This window comes from Panthera leo, chromosome B1 (assembly GCF_018350215.1).
Source record: "Panthera leo isolate Ple1 chromosome B1, P.leo_Ple1_pat1.1, whole genome shotgun sequence".
Lineage (NCBI taxonomy): Eukaryota > Metazoa > Chordata > Mammalia > Carnivora > Felidae > Panthera > Panthera leo.
Window position 1 is genome coordinate 57,298,387 of NC_056682.1, and position 19,123 is coordinate 57,317,509.

Genomic DNA, 19,123 nt, shown 5'->3' on the forward strand with positions numbered 1-19,123 from the left:
TGAAAAGTAAATATATGAAGAGAAATGAATTAAAGATAGGGATAATTTAGGAAACTTTGTTATGTACACTCAACATTATGCCTTCTCCATTGATGAGCATTGTTTCTTGTGTTCAAGATTCATTCTCCTCTCTCTGGTATTGTAGAGGGAGACAACTTTATAAATGGAAATTTATGTTACCTTTACAAAGGGAAATTTATGCCCTGCTTTTAGACAGAAAGGGAGAGGGGAGAGAGATAATTACTTTCAGCTCAAAACAATCCTTATGCCAAAGTCGAATACTTTGGGGTAACATATTCTTATCCCCTTTAATATTTAATAAATGTCATAAAGTTTTTTTACCTCAGCCATGCCTATCCAAATTTAAGGCATATGAAATTAATATGCTAATGGCATTATTTGAATCACTAAGCCAGAATTTTAAAACATCTAATACTAACATATGTTTATTTCTTTATTATAATCCCATGGTAAGTCACTCAGAGAAGTACCAGAAAAGAATAGGATATACATTGAAGAAAGTGAGTTATGTGATTTATATACAACTTCTCTCTAGAAGATAATTTTTGTACTGTTATTTAAAAGTAACTCAAATATTTTAAAGTTAAAAATATCTAATCTAAATTAATTTCCAATATAAATATTAAAACCATGCATTTGAGAGACTTTGGTATACCTTTTAATTACAGATGACATTCTTAGAGTGCATTTTCTGTTTATAATTGGTACTATCTTATTTAATATATTATTCAGTTACATATTTTAAAACTCATTAAAAATTATAGAGGAAAGTAGTATATTATTATATAGTTAAAGCTCCAAGCCTACTTATACATGCATTGGGTGATAAAAAATTATTAAGTTTATTTGTTTATTTTTTAAAGTTTATTTACTTATTTTGAGTGAGAGAAAGAGAGAAAGCTGGAGGGGCAGAGAGAGAGAGGGAGAGAGAATCCTAAGCAGTCTCCACACTGTAAGCACAGAGCCTGACCCAGGGCTTCATCTCATGAACCCTGAGATCATGACCTGAGCCAAAATCAAAAGTCTTATGATTAAGCAACTGAGCCACCCAGGCTCCCCCCACAACACAAATTATTAAATTTAAAAGGAAACATTATTTAGTATGTTACATTATATAAAAGTGTCTAGTTTCCCCTAACTTTAATTCATAATATTATAAAACAATATTATATACCTTTAAGATAAATGCGGAAGGATTGCAAACTTTCAAATTTAAATATAAAGACAGATTCAACTACTTTTTGTTCCAATATTTCTCTTTTACAGTCTTATCATGTTTGTTACAGTGAAATTTCTCAACAACCATCTGCTATAAAGATTTTCTCTTGGGTTATAGTTCTTTTCATATTGTATTCTAATTAGAGACTTTTAATCTTTAAGAAAAATTCTTATAACTAAATACAAAATGGAGTAAAACTATTCAGTGCTCTTGGAAATTCCCACAACATCTGTTCTATAGTAGCTATCCCATTCCTTTGGTTTTTCCTATTCCCTCCAAAAAGTATGTTGAGATATTGACATTCATAGCAATTATTTATAATAATCATCCAAGAATATTCTGAATGCTTCCTCAGATTTTTATGTTTTCTTTGTATTGTAATCACATTTTAATTCTCAATCAATATTATAAATTTCTTATCTTTTAATGTAGTTTTTCTTTTCTTTTTTTTATTTAAATTTTTTTTTAACGTTTATTTATTTTTGAGACAGAGAGAGACAAAGTATGAACGGGGGGAGGGCAGAGAGAGAGGGACACAGAATCAGAAGCAGGCTCCAGGCTCTGAGCCATCAGCCCAGAGCCCGACGCGGGGCTCGAACTCACAGACTGCGAGATCGTGACCTGAGCTGAAGTCGGACGCTTAACCGACTGAGCCACCCAGGCGCCCCAGTTTTTCTTTTCTTTTATATTTAATTATGAACTTCATATAAGATATACATATAAAATATAAGGTATATATGCATGTGAGATATATGTGGTAATCTATCCCTCATAAGTTTGAACCATCAGTTAGCTGACTTTGTATTTATTCTCTTTTCACACAGTCTTAGATACAATATACCTCTTTTCACTCAAAACTTTTAATTATAGATGCACCCATAAAGGGCATATTTGTTAGTTTTGCCTAAAGCATCAACATAGAGTGATAAGAATTATCATGCATAAGTGTTTTTATATCAACTAGTCATTCTTTTTTGAATTCTAGAGTGATTACCAGTTGCCCCCCTGAAAATTCTGAATCCATAACTTCAATATTTCTTCTTAGTCAACTTCCTTTTTTTAAAGACATTTATTGCCCTAATAGTTCAATTTACTTTTGACTTTTAAGCTGAAAAAATTCTCTTTGTCCTCTACTATAAATGATTATCATTATTTTTCCCAAGTGGACAATTTGGTTTCAAATTGCCATGTAACCATTTCAGATAAGTTACAGTAGAAAATAGTTTCTTTGATTGATACAGAAATATTTCTGCCCAATTATTATTTTCTTCTAAATTGTATTACATTTAAATCTACAGACTAATTTAAGTTTGCTTTCATTTGTCTGTACTTGGTGTTTGCATGTAGGCTTATTTCTAGATAGCAAGGTTCTCAAGTGGAGAGATGTATCATCTCATTACACAGAAGTTTCTGTAAGAATGAACAGTGAAAGAAATAATTTTTTTATCAAACATTAATTTCTTATTAGAGAATAGTTAACAACTTAAATAATTTACTCATTAAATATTTGGAATTATACTAAGGCAGCTTTTGAATTCTAACCCACCAGAGAGTGATCAGCTCTTTTTATTTACATTTTTATCTTTCCACATACAATTATTTTTTTTCTTCAAATGCTTCTGTCTACTCAGTTAAAGTTTACATCTTTTCATACTCCATGATGAGTTTTGTTACTTCTCTCTTTGGAGCAAACTAAAGATTTCCACGTGAGCACTAGAAGATGATCTTGGAGGTCTAGTTCCAGTAATATTATACAGCATATTCGAAAAATAAAATAAAGAGCTTAAATTTTAAATCATTTTTTGTCTGACATGCTGGAGTTTATAAAGACATCTTGCTACAAACCTAAATATAAGAAACTTAAGATTTAGTGGTAAATCCACCACCAACACAGTTATAAGACAACTCTTTTTACTAAACTGTAGTCTATCTGGTCTAAGTAAAATAAGTATTATTAGAATGGAGTGAAGAAAAGAAAGAGGGCTTAGGTTAATTTGCTAGATCATGGCACTTTCCATTTAAAACCCTCTTCATATATTGTCTAATAAAAATATGTAAATTAAAACTTCTCTTTCCCCAGGGAGACAATAATCATATTGCTTTGAATTCCTTTTTCCCAAAAAAGTAAATATTTTTATATTTCATATTGGCTTGACAATGTTCAAGAAATAAAAATATTATCATGAATTATGGTAGTCTTATGCTAAATTAACTTTGACTTGTACTTAGAAATGGAAGAATCTGAGGACTTCAGAATTTTCTCAAGGATATAGCTAATTAGATTAAAAAAAAAAAAAACCTGGCATGAATTAGAAATATTCCAAAAGGCAGCTCAATGTAGTGATAGAATGTAATAATTCAGCACTACCTTAATGCCTCAGTGACAATGGCAAATGCCTAACTGCTGTGAAATTATCACTGCTTTTGTACGATAAATTTTGATGTTTCAATCATATCTAAGATTAATAAGTAGTCTGGTCCAAAGCACACAACTTTTTATATTCCAATAACCTCAATATGCCTGGTATAAGAAAAACAGATATAAATAGATAGTCAAAGACATTTTGGCAATATAAATACTAAATTATATCAGATTTTTGTTCCTTTTCAAAAATAAATGTTTAAATAATAGACTGTTAATGCCGTTTACTACAAACAAAATTTGTCTAGCACTTGTATATTTAGAAGTATCAGGGGGCACCTGGGTGGCTTAGTTGGTTGAACTTCCCATTTGGGCTTAGGTCAAGATCTCACAGTTCCTTAGTTGGAGCCCCACATAGGGCTCCAGGCTCAGGTTCCCTGCTGTCAACCTGTCAGTGCAGAGCCTGGTTCAGATCCTCTGTCCCCCTCTCTCTGCTCCTCCCATGCTTGCTCTCTCTCAAAAATAAATAAACATTAAAAAAAAAAAAAAAAAGAAATATCAAGTTAATGAAAACTTGATTTGGAGTTACAATGTAATCCAATTTCAGTATAGTATAAGTATAAATGACCCCGGGGTAGAGATTTAGGTACGAGAATGGTATACTGTAGGGCTTTCACACTCCTCCCCTTCTTCTTTCCTTTCTCTCTTTCAAACCCCCTGAGCTGAGAGATTTGGATTTTTGAAAAACTGAGTGTCCCTATATAGAGCTAAAGTTCCTAGGTGAGTTTAGTAGTGCTTCCTTTCACAGTGAATATCCTGTGGTTTTATTTGTGCATGGCAGGGACAGTTCCAGATTGTCCTACCTTTTTCTTCTTATTTTTCATCCATTTTTTCATCTTTTTATTCAAGGTCAGTAAATGCCAGGTAGATCAACAGTGGAAAGAGGATAGATTATAATGTACTTTTAAATTCTTAACCTGAATGGTTGGCACTAGCTGGGATTGTTACAGAGCCCTACATTAAAGCTCTTCTCTTTCCATTGTTGTGTCTGTAATATCGTCCCATGACCTTGCTCAAAGTTGCCCTTCAGTAATTACTGAAACTTTACCCCCTGTATTGGTGTCTGCAGGGACATGTGAAAATTTTACATGCAGACCATCTCCAATACAGAACTCAATTTTCTTTTGTTAGAGACTCTCCTTGGGTGGTCCTAATCATGAAGTCTTGCTCCTCAGGGCTTTCTTCTTTGTTTTTTCTGTGTAAGAACATTTTTACAAGGGTCATGATGGCAATGGTCTGTAAAATTTCTTTCAGATTTCCCTGCTCTGTAGTGCTAATTTGGCACTTTTTCCCCTTTCATAACAGACTACTGTGGTCCTGTTTTTCAATTAGAATTTTCTGATTAATTCTTCATGATTTAGAGCATCTTTATCTCTTCAAAGAATCTGATTCAGTTAACCTAGAGTAACCTCAATTTTGTACACAACATAAGTAATGTTTTATTTACTTCTACCTTTTAATACAGTCATGCTTAGATGATCTTTTTCTAGTAACCTTAGGGGAACTTTAAAGGAAGATTTAGGTAAAACATTGTAAGAGCAGAAAGCTAATTGGAATCTCAATAAAAAAATTAATTGCCATATCCTACAACAATAAAGAGGTCAAACAAATCTCCAATGTATTTTGCTAGCTATACATTTGCATTAGAATAGATCAATGAAAGGTAATATAACAAATTAATTTAGAAAGATTAAATTGATTTGTTAACCCTTATATTACCATTAGGACTGATACTACTGGCAGAAATAAAACTGATTTTACCATAAAATTGGTCTTATTTCTGCTTTGTACTGAAGTTTTGCAGACCACAAACAGCCTTTATCACATATTCTTTGTTTCATTTATATGTTTATGTTAGTTCAAAACACCAGGAGCTTCTCAGAAGAAATATGAAACTGGTTCCGATACACAGAGGGCAGGCAGAGAAGAAGGGGGCAGGCCACTGCAGATTGGTAGGTGACAGGTTTAATAAGCCAGGGAACTCCATATGGGTTTGTCTTAGGTGCTGCAAGATTAGTAGAGTTTAGTACCAGAACCTTTTTTTAAGTTTATATTTAAATTCTAGTTACTTAACATATAGTGTTAATATTAGTTCCAGGTGTACAATACAGTAATTCAACACTTCCATACATCACCCAATGCTCACCACAAGTGCACTCCTTAATTCCCATCACCTATTTCACCCATACCCCCACTCACCTCTCCTCCGATAACCATCAATTTACTCTCTATAGTTAAAAGTCTATTTCTTTTGCCTGCCTCTTTTTTTTTTTTTTTTTTGCCCTTTGCTCATTTGTTCTGTTTCTTAAATTCCACATATGAGTGAAATCGTATGGTATTTGCCTTTCTCTGACTGACTTATTTCACTAAGCACCAGACTCTTAAAAGTTTAGATCGAGACCTTAACTGGGTTCAGTCTCAATGGTCACAACACCTTACTCTCTCAAGGCGATTTCCTTGAAGCATCTCCTAGTGTGGGGATTATGGGTTGAATGTACATTCCAAGGACAAGGAAGGGAGGAGCCTATGATGGCCTGGGTCCAGCTTGCAATTCAACCAATGGTCACGTCATCTGAATGGCCAACTCCAACAGTTTAAAACCCTCTAAAAATGTTAAAACAGGGGCTCCTGGGTAACTCAGTAGGTTAAGCAACCGACTCAGCTCAGGTCATGATCTCCCGGTTTGTGAGTTCGATCAGCTCTGTGCTGACAACTCAGAGCCTGGAGCCCGTTTCAGATTCTGTGTCTCTCTCTCTCTCTGCCCCTCCCTGTATTTCTTTCCTTTAAAAATAAATAAACATTATTGCTCATGCTTTGTATCTCTTTCCTTCAAAAATAAACGTTAAAAATTTTAAAAAAAATAAAAATGTTAAAACAGTGTTTAGCTAAACTGGATTATTTGTTTTTGTGGTTTATATACACAATGGAGTACTACGTGGCAATGAGAAAATGAAATATGGTCCTTTGTAGCAACGTGGATGGAACTGGAGAGTGTGATGCTAAGTGAAATAAGCCATACGGAGAAAGACAGATACCATATGTTTTCACTGGATCCTGAGAAACTTAACAGAAGACCATGGGGGAGGGGAAGGAAAAAAAAGAAAAAAAAAAAGAGGTTATAGTGGGAGAGAGAGCGAAAGCATAAGAGACTCTTAAAAACTGAGAACAAACTGAGGGTTAATGGGGGTGGGAGGGGGGGGTAGGTGATGGGCATTGAAGAGGGCATCTTTTGGGATGAGCACTGGGTGTTGTATGGAAACTAATTTGACAATAAATTTCATATAATAAAAAAAAACAACAGTGTTTAGCTAATGGGTCTGTGTGATATGCCACACATCAAATATGACCTAAAGGCAGTAGTTTATTGGCTTAAGGCTAAGATAAATCCTACTTTTTTTACTTCTATTGATAAATGTGAAAATCTTTTGTTACACTATATAATTGTATCAGAGATATTAAAATAACATTTGCTACACCATACATCAGTATAATTTGTGTCATTTTCCAATCCTTTCCAATAGAAGCAACCTTTTCCCACATACCACACATTGCTAGTGACTACACTGGTGACAAGATGTTATTATTTTGTCAGTTCTATATTCCATCTGGTTTGTGGATATAATAACCGTACTTTATAAAATAAGTTTTTACAACCAGCAACCTTCAGTTGTCATTATGTAGTAACACCAACCATTTACCTTCTTTAGTATCTCTAAGGGATGTGTTTTTTTTCTTTTATCCAATCACAACCAGTTATGACATAGATAAGGCAAATTCTATTTTCATCCAGAGGACAAAAAATAAATGCACTGTCTTAGTGACAATCTGCCATAATGTTGGTTTACCACTGACTTCCTATGGTTGGTCTTCCTTAGCTTGACTTTCTAAAACTGCCAGCCACTTTAAATACATTCCATGCCATGGTGATAAGAATACCCAGTAGTCTTTCCAAGGTGAGATTACAAGCCTGCTTTCAGCATGGTTGAGGGATGGGATGTTTCATTAGAATCACTATCCTATTTATCCATTCAATTAGATCTGTGTTGTACTTCCAGATCAATTTCTAGCTGTGGTCTGTCTCCTAAAAGAGACTTCCCTCTTGTGTCATTATGAGAATTTGAAAATACTTTTCATCATGATGAAAAGCCTGAAATAACTGATTAGTACCCTAAGACCAGCTTCTATTACACTTGTGTCAAAGTGGGACCAGTGGTGACAAAGCCATCACACATGCACATATTGCACACTAATGGATTTCAAACTACTTGAAATAATAGTGTACATGTAAAAATATTTTATGTCCCATATGAATATCATTTGGGTGTACTTTAACTCCTATAACAGCTCTGGTGGGGAGGGTCATAAATCTTTCCATAAATGCTTTTTGCATCCTTATGGAGTGTAGTTATCTGTAACTTTGAGCCACCAAATCATACCCAAAGAGATCTCTTTTAAAACTGTCTACATTTCATTTCCACTGTCTTTAAATACATTTTTTTCACTTTAGCAGAATAGTGGTGACACATTGGTCAGGTAGCTTCATTCTACTTTCCATCCTATTGATATTACTGTCTCAGTAATGTTTCATCTTTATTTATGGCCACCCAGAGTGCAGAATCTCTGTTATTCTGTCTCTTATTCTCTGTTCAATTTATTGGCAATATTCCTTCAAATCATCTGATAATTAACCAGACTAATGAGTATGGCTTATAAGCTGAATGAATCAGTTGATGGCTATTTTTGACTCCTGGAAGTTGCATCATTCGAGGGTGCTTTGTCATTCCTTTACTAAAACTTATTAGGATGAACTCCTTTAGGCAGAACTTGAAATTCAGCAGTAGTCTATTTTCCCCACTCCAGAAAGGACAGTTCCAGAAGTTTTACCCACCATTGGTCATTAGTCAGTACCAGATCTGAGACAGGTAGGAGTATTATTATAGTGCTTCATGCACTTGGTGAAAATGGAATGATTGCCTCCCCCTGTGATTGTAATAGACTTGTAACAGCCTCTTTTCCCTATGCTATGATCTCGTACTTTTTCCATTTATTACCTCTTTTAACCTTCACCCTTATGATAGTTGGGCTTTCTAGCTCAGTAGAAATACTATTTATGCACAAAAATTACAATAACAGCAGACCAGCTCATACTTTTTCCCAGACCAACTTAAAGGCAGTATCATAAGTTTTGACATGAAAGGAATTAGGGTTTTCCTTTGCACTGAGTAATGGAGCCACATCCCGAGCTAACTAAATTTAGCTAGAAAGGAAGAAATTAGAATTGCCCCTGAGGAACCCTTACAAATACACTATTTCAATTGTTTAAATGTCGTTTATTGAGCATTTGTATCACATCTCTTGCATACATGTAAATTTGAACCTTGGTCTAGTACAACAGACAGAAGAATTGTATGAGATGATGAAGGAAGGATTTAAAGCCACTGGACTGTGATCTATTCACTTAGTTTATTGAAGGATATGCCTCTGGTAAAAAGAAAAGAGAAAAAGTGTTGCAGCTGATCACTGACCTGGAAGATCACCTGGTCTTCCAGGTATGTAGACTAGTGGTAGTCTCAGGTCAAAGAGATATTATCTACACACAGGTCTGATGTGACAAGGAAAACAACTACAAGATGTCTTAGACCACTTTGCTTGGTTTCATTTACTTGACTGCCTATATCCTTGAAATTATTAGTAACACTTGTAACATTGTAACATTTTATATTAGGCAAATTGCTAATTTTTGTGAGTCTGATTTGGCAATCTGATTTTTAAAAATTTCCTATATTTACAAAAATTATATAATTGCACATATTTAAAGTGTACAATATGATGTTTTGATACATACATAGTAAAATAATTAATGCAGTTCAGTTAACTAACATTTCCATTTCTTAGGTACCTTTTGTGTGTGTGTGTGTGGTAAGAGCGCTTGAAATGTACTCATTTAAGTGTTACCTCTGTTAGGAAAAATAGAAACTGTGTAATTGCATCCTCTCCAACATCAAACAGGGGTGTTTTTAATTATCTAGTTTATCTGAGGCCCATGTGCATGACCACACAGCAAAATCATTGGCTTCAGCTCCAGGGACCTCTGAATGTCTGAACACTTTCCTGAGGGTTGATACCTAACTCATCATCAATTCAAGCAACCCATACTCCACTCACTCTTCATATTTTCCCTTGACTTGTAAGTCAAGATTTTAGCATTTGCATCATCTGTTGCTGATTTCTAAATGACATAGACCTCAATCCTTGGATTCTATCTGTGAATAGGCAACTTATTTTGGCACAGCTGGAAGAGATTTATAGGGTTCTGATGGCCTATACACCAATGTGAGTGGAGAAGAAAGTCTTCAGAGTACTCTAGTGTTGGTCCAATGTGCAATGAAGCAACCACCTTTATAGATAAGATGAAAATGCTCCCCACAGCTTATGCTGTACTGCTTTCTTTAACATACTACTTCCAATTCACAATTAAACTCTGTCACACTGCCCCTTCCATATTTTAATGATTTTCTGGCATCATCTAAGACATGATGGCATTTTCCAAGCCAGAATTATCTGATGCCCTTTCAGAATGAAAAGAATCTTGACTAAGGCCAAGTGATATGCCAACAATTTCCTTTCAAATGAGGTATATTGAATAGCTTTCTGATGTAGCTTAGAGTCTCTACTTGGTAGCATTTTTCAATTTAAGCCAAAGGCTCTCATATGCATATATTGTCTCTTATCATCTTAGCAGTTAGAGCATAAGTACCTAGTTGGACTGCCTGTACCTTTTTCCTCTGTAAAATATTGTTTCTGCTCAGGATGATGTATAAATTCAGATGTCTTTATGTTGATTTTAGGAAGAGAGGACAATAAGATTCCTAGGTGATGGGGATAATTTTGCCAAAAGCAACTAGATTAGCCACTCTCTTAATTTCTTTATTAGCAGGATCTTGAGAAATAATAATTAACTTATCATAATTTGATTGTTATATTTAGTTGATCTGGCCCTTCTAATTCCCCAGAATTTTACAGATTCACTTGAATTTCAGGAGGGTTTATAAGCTAGACACCGTTTGTCACAAGGATGACTATGGTTCTTTCCTCCTCCTAAAACTCTTCCTGAGCAGTCATTTACCATGATGTAATATATGTTGTATACTGACTTGCCCTCAAAGTGTTCATCTCCAACTCAAGTCAAATCCTGCCACACTAAGTTGTGCCAACATATTGTGGCATTTACATATGCCTTTGTCATTTAGCAAATGTATACTGGGATTTCCATTTCATGAGAGTACAAATTTTGCCTGACTGGCTTTCAAAACTGTGATGACAAAGAAGTAGTAGCCAGGTCTGTAATGTTAAACAAGCTCTCCTTCACCTAGTGAACTTCCTATATAGTCTATCTACATAGCTACAATGGACTATTAGGAGGAAATACTTTGGCTAATGTTTCATAACTTACAGTTTACTTTTACAGAAACATCTTCTGTATATACACTGGCTAAGTAAAAATATTAAAATATGAGTTAGTAAGTATCAAAACTCTCACCCAATTTTTTCCCTAATCAGAGCAAAGATCTTGTTATCCCTAGAATTCTATATGACTTTATGTTTACTACTGAGAAAAATTCAGGCAGTTCTATAGATTTCCATTTAACATGATCAATTAAAAATGAGGTGTGAAGTGTGATCTTAATAATATGCCCTATAAGAAGGGTAAAGGCAGCATCCCTATTGACCTATCTAGACCATGTATGCATCAGCATGCAGGTGAAGGTGACTTAACCATCAAATGGTGTCTCCAGTTACACTTTGTGAATAACTTCATCCCTATATGAGTGTTTTTACACAGTAGCGTATCTATATTAATTCTAATTTTATCCTTTAAAGTGCATTTCCTATCCCTTCTAAAGATTACTGTATATTGAATTACCATATGTAACAGTAAAGGAATTTTATATACCCTCATCAAAGACGTTTCAACCAAATTTTTCATTTAGCCTCGGATCACCACCAGAGTTAAGTGAGCAGATCTCAACATCAAACCCAATACTTTACAGAGTCTGTGGCTTTAACTGAGGGTATAAATTCAGCCCCCTCTTCAAGAGTTCTTAAATCAAGTCCTAATACTTGGATTTGAATTCCCCAAAACTAGGGTAGATATAAAATATTTGACCTGCTACTTTAACAGCTTAGTATGGATGGGGTTGGAACTGTTTCCCAATTTCCAAATATTGATAATGCAGTAGCAATTACTTAATGAATATCCCACCAATTCTCCATTTTTTATCCCTTTCTTTAAAAGGCACTTCTACAGGGGTGCCTGGGTGGCTCAGCCAGTTAAGCCTCCACCTTCAGCTCAGGTCATGATCTCACAGTTCATGGGTTCAAGCCCTGTGTCGGGCTCTGTGCTGACAGCTCAGAGCCTGGGGCCCACTTCCAATTCTGTGTCTCCCACTCTGTCCTTCCCCTACTTGTGCTCCATCTCTCTCTGTCTCTCAAAAATAAACATTAAAAAAAATTTAAAAGGCACTTCTACTATTCAACCAAGTCAATCTGGTTATTATTTCCTCATATAATTTCCCCCCAATTTTTTTATTTCTCCCTTTTGTACCAAATTTCATTGGTTGCAAAGAAATTTTTGTCTTTCAGGCAGCTCATATATGATAACTGATTTAGCAAGCCAGTTATTGCCTTGCTAGTACTTTCTTTACTTGCTCATAGCAAGGTACCCAAGACTGAGGAGCCCCTAAACCAGTGTATACACACACACACACACACACACACACACACACACACACACACACACAAACATACCCTCATCTAAGTCAGTAGCTGAGACTTAGGTATATCTCTCTAATCATCACAGAGCTTATCTAAGCCCACTTGTACTTATAGTATTTCAACCATATTGAAGGAGTGCTCTTTTTTTTTTTTTTTTTTTTTTTTGGTTAGGGACAAGTTACCTTTCTCACAGTAGGACTGCTGGCTATGGCTTCTCCACCACAGAAAGTTGTGTCATACCATTCTGAAGCATCTGCTCACAGAAGTTTCGAGGCTAGTCAAGGACCAATTGGTAGCCCAAAGAAACCCACATATTTAGGAAGATCTAAAATTTGTGAGAAAGTGCCAATTATTAACTCTAAGAATCCAAGATAGTAATTATTTATTAGGCTTCTGCTGTCCTTTCTCAGTAAAATGTCCTAATTTTTCAACAGAATACACATGAGATTCTAAGTCACCCGCACTTGGTCTCAGTTTTTAGTTTATAGTTTTACTGTATGGTTTTATAGTTCATTTCAGAGTTTATAGTCCATAGTTATGTTTTTAGTTCACAGACTAGAGTTTCAGTCTATAGTTTTTCAGATAATCCACAGCTTTAACGGAGTTGCTTTGCCAGGGAAAATGCTATCTCTCCCCTTAGTGCCAGAGTCATGAGAAGGTCTTCCAGTGTCCAGAAAAAAATATTAAACTGATTTTTTCCTCTTGCTAACCCTCCAGATTTAGGGTTCTGGCTCTTACCAGAGTTGTTAACAACAGCAAAAAAATGTAACTATTTTTTTAAAATAGTTTCCATTTTGTACTGGTATTCTCACTCTACTCATTTAGATAGAGCTGTTGGGTCTAAGTCTGTCTTCAGATTTTATTAGTAAGGCTACTTTAAAAATTTAGCCACTTCATACCACAGATGGATAAGCAGAAATTCTAGCATCTCATTCTGATGTTGTTTTCCATCCCCTCCTTTTTCTCTTATGATAACATGTCTTAGCTACTATGCTTTAAAAGTCTGAAAGACAATTCTTACAGTTTCAAACTGCTATAACACAAAAGATCCAGATGTCAAATCATATTCATACCAACTGTATGATATTTTATCAAGCTCTGTTAAGAATTTCAAGGGCACTAGTAATCAAGATGCATATATGAAACAGTTTAGCACCCAAGCTTCTTTTCCTCTCATACATCTTCTAGGCAAGTACACAGAAGGTGCTGTATCAATTAGAAAGCATCTCAATACTTTTAGAGATAGTAACATAGTCATATGAAATTGTACAGTGAATACCATAACTCATAGATTTCTATCATTTAGATAGATAGATAGATAGATAGATAGATAGATGATAGATGTTTACCATAAGATAAATATAGTCCGCTATAAGCACTTCATAGAAAATTACTCTCCTGCTAACAGAAACCATTTAGTTTGTTTCCAAAGAAGCCTACCTAAATTAGTATGGTCACAGGAAGGGTAAACCAAATCACTTGCCCTATTTTTCCTCCAGAGCATCTTCTGCCCATTCCCCCATTCCCAAGCCAGGAAAAGTGAGAGCAGAATTTAAGGATTGTAGCTATGTAAACTTTTCTAATGCTTCTTTTCCCTCTGCTAGTAGCAACTTCTGTTTTTATAGTGATTCTGGGAACTAGAAGAATGGAAAAGCCTTTGATATCTTCCTAAAATAGTGATCTGTTTTTAATATAATTTTTGCTTTTTGGAGTTGATTATCATGTTATATTCTTATGCTAAACCTAAGAGATAGCCCAATCAATCTATTCTTTTGAAAGTGGGATTTAATAAAAGTATTAGTTATTTTAGGAGAATAACATCAATTCTCAACATATTTTCAAACTTTTAACCCACAGTGCTTGTGAGTTCTTATTTAAAATAATATTATCAGTGTTGGCAAAATTTTGACTTTGAAGTTTGACTACATTTTTCAAAACAACCAAAATATTTTTAAATCATTTTATGATTTTGGTTAATCAAATTGATTTTTAGAGGGTTGAGTCTAAATCAAGAGATTAATATGATAAAGGAAATTTTCCCATAGTCTTTGGAAATTTATATTCAAGTTCAATTCAAGAAATTAGTTAAAAACATTTGAGATACAAATACCTGAAGTGCAATATGTTCTTACTTGATATAATTTTTTAATGTTTATTTATTTTTTAGAGAGAGTGAGAGAGCATGAGCAGTGGAGGGACAGATAGAGGGGGAGAGAGAGAGTCCCAGAGGCAGACTCTGCATCTGCAAGGCTTGATCCCACTGATAATTATGACCTGAGCTGAAATCAAGAGTCCGGTGCTTAACCAACTGAGACACCCAGGCACCTGCTTTTATTTTAAATACTCTTCTAATATATAACTATTATATCCTGTGACCCCCATTGATGAAATCACAGTTTAAAGAGAGAAGTAATTTATCAATCTTCCAACTAGAATAGAATAGAATAGAATAAATAGAATAACACACATGCACACACACAAACTTTATTGCTTAGGTAAATTACGTTTATATTGTTAAGTATATTGTTTTGGGGGACTGCTTTTTTCTTATAAAAATTTGCTGAATATCTCAGAATAATGAAATATAATTTTACTTATTTAATTTATAAATGAATAAAAGTATTCTATCTCTATGGGAAAGAAGGGTCAAAATCAATATTAGAATAAATTCAGATAAGATGATCTTTAGTAACTTGTATATAATAATTATTACTTAATCTTTGGCCTATTAGAAAATGCATACATAATACTGTCTTACGTATATTATGTTTTGAGTTACATGTTTCTGCAATGAAAATCTAAGGATAACAATTTTTTTAAAAAATCAGGTTAATTTAAGAATATTGCTACATGTTTTAAAATAGAACTGGACATTTCAATTAAAAATATTTATATTAGGGATAAATAGCTCACTTGAAAAATATTCCATGTTATGTTAAAAGTGAACTACCTATACATCTTCCTTTGGGTAAAGTTGGCAAGGATATTTCAGAAACAAATGAAGTGACAGTGGATTGTAAATTGCCCTCAGTTCAAATTTTCACTCCCAAGTGGAAAGACATAAATGACAAAGAAACCAATTTACTTTCATTTATTTGCTCTCTAAAATGTCTTATTGCTCAAAAATCTTAATTTAGTTCTCAGTAAAATTGTACTAAAATTACTAGACATGAACAGCATTCATTTTTTTTAGTATAATTTATTGTTAAGTTGGCTATCATATAGTGTGTGATGAGTGCTCTTGGTTTTGGGGGTAGATTCCCGAAGTTCATTGCTTACATACAACACCTAGAGCTCATCCCAACAAGTGCCCTCCTCAATGCCCATCACCCATTTTCCCTTCTCTCCCACCCCCATCAACCCTCAGTTTGTTCTCTGTAAAGAAATAAATCACAAAACAGCTACCTGTATATTCTTCAGATGAATGTTATAAAAAAGCAAAGTAAGCCTAGTCCTTAGAAAATAAACTTTTTTTTAAATTTAGAAATATACTTCAAAACAAACAAACAAACAAACCACCAAGGGGTGCCTGGGTGATTCAGTCAGTTGGGGCAACTGACTCTTGATTTTGGCTCAGGTCGTGATTCCAGGGGCATGGGATTGAGCTCCATGTTGGGCTCTGTGCTGAGCGTGGAACCTGTTTAAAATTTTCTCTCTCTCTCTCTCTCTCTCTCTCTCTCTTTTTCTCCCTCTCTCCCTCTCTGTTCCTTTCCCCCACTTGCTCTCTCTAAAAATAAGATAAATCTTTTATAAAAAAAAAACCCCACCAAATCGAATCCTGTCTAGAGTAATGTCTTAGAAATTTGATAAGTGTGGTGTACCTGGGTGGCTCAGTTGGTTAAGCATCTGACTCTTGGTCTTGGCTTACATCATGATCTCCCAGTTTCATGAGGTGAATCTCTGCATCAGGCTCTGCAGTAATGGTGCAGAGCCTGCTTGAGATTCTCCCACAATCTGCCCCTCCCCTGCTCGCACCCTCTCTAAATAAATAAAGTTAAAAAAAAAGAAATTTGATAAATGTTTATATAAAATATCAATGACTTCTATTAAGATGTTATTTTCTGAAGAAAAAAAATTAGTCTTTTCCTTATGTGGAAAATGAGTGGGGTAGAAGTAATTGACCCTTTGACTCATTTCCAGTTTACCAGATCCTGTTTGAACTGTTTTAGATCCATACAACTCATCTTCAACTGCTAATTTTATGTAATATTTAGACATCAGTGAATAATACTTATTTTTCCAATTTCTGAAAATACTACAAAGAAAATGAATTTGCTGTGCCAATTCAATGGTGATTGAAACAAACATCATTCATCCTAAAAATTAATCTTTCTAATTCTTTACTAAATGAGTGCTTTCTTTTTGAGAGCTTCATAAAGCACAAAAAAGGCTCTGAAATATGGCAAGCACATAAAAGTGAGAGAAATAATTCTCTAATCTTTTTTTTAACAGCAATATTTGCAAGGTGATTACATGCTCAAAAAAGGTTCTCAGAATTTCTGGGAAAAACCTTCCTTCCAACTGGAATTATCTCTTACAGGTATATCAACCTGGATTTTTTTTTCACATTACAAAATTTAATAAATAGATTTGAGTGCAAATAAAAGTAGTATTCTTTACCATTAGTGTGGTGTTTTGCTCATGTGTGTATACTAAAATTTATGTTGAAACACTCTTATTTTAAAAAGTGATTGGAGAAGTAGAATTTCACCCCATTTAGCCCATTTATTAAATTATCCAATAAATTTAGCCCTTTTATAACATTATCCAGCCAATTAGCTTGTACTGACAGCCTCCTGGTTACATCATTTTTGAAAAAGAATGAAAAAATGAAAAATATATGCATGACAGCATCTGAGTATTGGCAATCAAACAATAAAATATGCTTTTTTAAAATCTAGAATTATTGTGGAAAATCAGGCTATAGAATGTCATCCTAAAGGAAAGGGGTACCTATCTATTTATATTCTAAAAGTGTTTGTTATTCCATTGATTAAATGAGTAACATGCACTAGAATATCAAGTTACATACATTTTACTCTGAAGAAATTAGCAAATGCTTCTTTGAGTAATCTTAGAATAATGAGTTGCGCTAAAGTTGCTTCAGGATCACTTGAGCCACGTAGAAAACAGTGATGAAGAAAACAGTGATGAACATAGATTACCAAAGGGAAGGCAAATTGTCAAATATTAGATTAATAAACACACATCTTCATTTTTTTCCAATTTTTCAAAGTTTTTATCTTATATAAATATACAACAACAATGTATTTCATATATGAAATATTCAGTCTCTGTTTTGGGTTTAATATGCTAATATAAGTACATAATAATAAAGCATAAATTAAATATCATTACTTTAGAAAATATGTTGTACTCACTCCATAGCAGTCTCCAAAATAGATCTGGAAGAATTGCTATGTGATACTTCTCTTCAGATATGATTTAAGTTTAAAACATATCCCTGGAATCCTCTTCTTCTCCCAGTTTCATCTAACAACCTCTAAATAGGACTGTACAATCCCATGCTAATTTTTGGATCATATGGTGTATCCTGCCATAATCCTCATATGTATTGTTCAAAATTTAGTGAATGTTAAGCTTGACAGCCAGAACTGTCTAGAAATAAGTTGGTTCTTTGAATGAGCGTTTTAATTATTGGTTTTACTCTGTACATATCCATGAAGTTAATAAAGTACTCCACTTGTCATCAAGTCTGTTATAAGAGAGACTCAATGAGAAAGATATTTCGTTTTTGCAATTAACTAACAGCACACTTCCCTGTGTCCCAAAGATATATTTTAATTTTGTTATATAGCAATTAAAGTATGTCAGAGATGAGAATAAAATTAGTAAGACAGTATCCCAATTAAGAATGTGATTTTACAGATTTAAAAATCAGGGTTTCATTTATATTTAATTGACAGCAACTAAAATAATGCAATGCATTTTTCATAATCAAGCAAGGCAAAAATGTTCCCTTTTCTCTATAACGCTGTCGTAGTAATTTAAAGTTCTGAACACTTAGAGGAAAAAAACTTAGAAGATCCCATCATCAATTGAGGTATAAATACTTAACAGCCACCTGCTCTACAGCTCAGGTTACAGAACATTAATGAAGATAGTCCACAATAACTCATGTATGTCTGGATTTTCCACAGTGGTGTACCCCACCTGACTTGATAAGTAGTGTATTCTGATGGTTTTTTACTATTTGTAATTTTATAGGATTTTAATGATGATGAGGGTATCAGTCTTCACTTGAGGTTCAGTCCTGTTTCAAACTACCTATGTGACAGTGGGTAATTTATAAAACCATTGTGAGACTCAGTTTCCTCACTTTAAACATGGGGTACAATAATAGTACCCACCTCATAAATTTATTTGTGAATTAGATAATGAACATCAAACACTTTGCCTAGTGTTTGGTATATAATGGTTGCTCAGCAGTGTTTTCTTTCCCTGGTTTAATTTCCCTCCTTTCACTGACTGGAGTGAGAACCATCATTCCACCATGGCATCTCTTTTGCAGATTCCTAAATGATGATAGTTTTAACAAGTTGGCCATAAAGTAGTTACAACTCAAATATTTACAACGTGAAACAGAAATCAGGTGATAATCTATCTTTTATCACACAAAACACACCCCTACAAAATCCTACCTGTATCTGAGTCAGTTGACCATC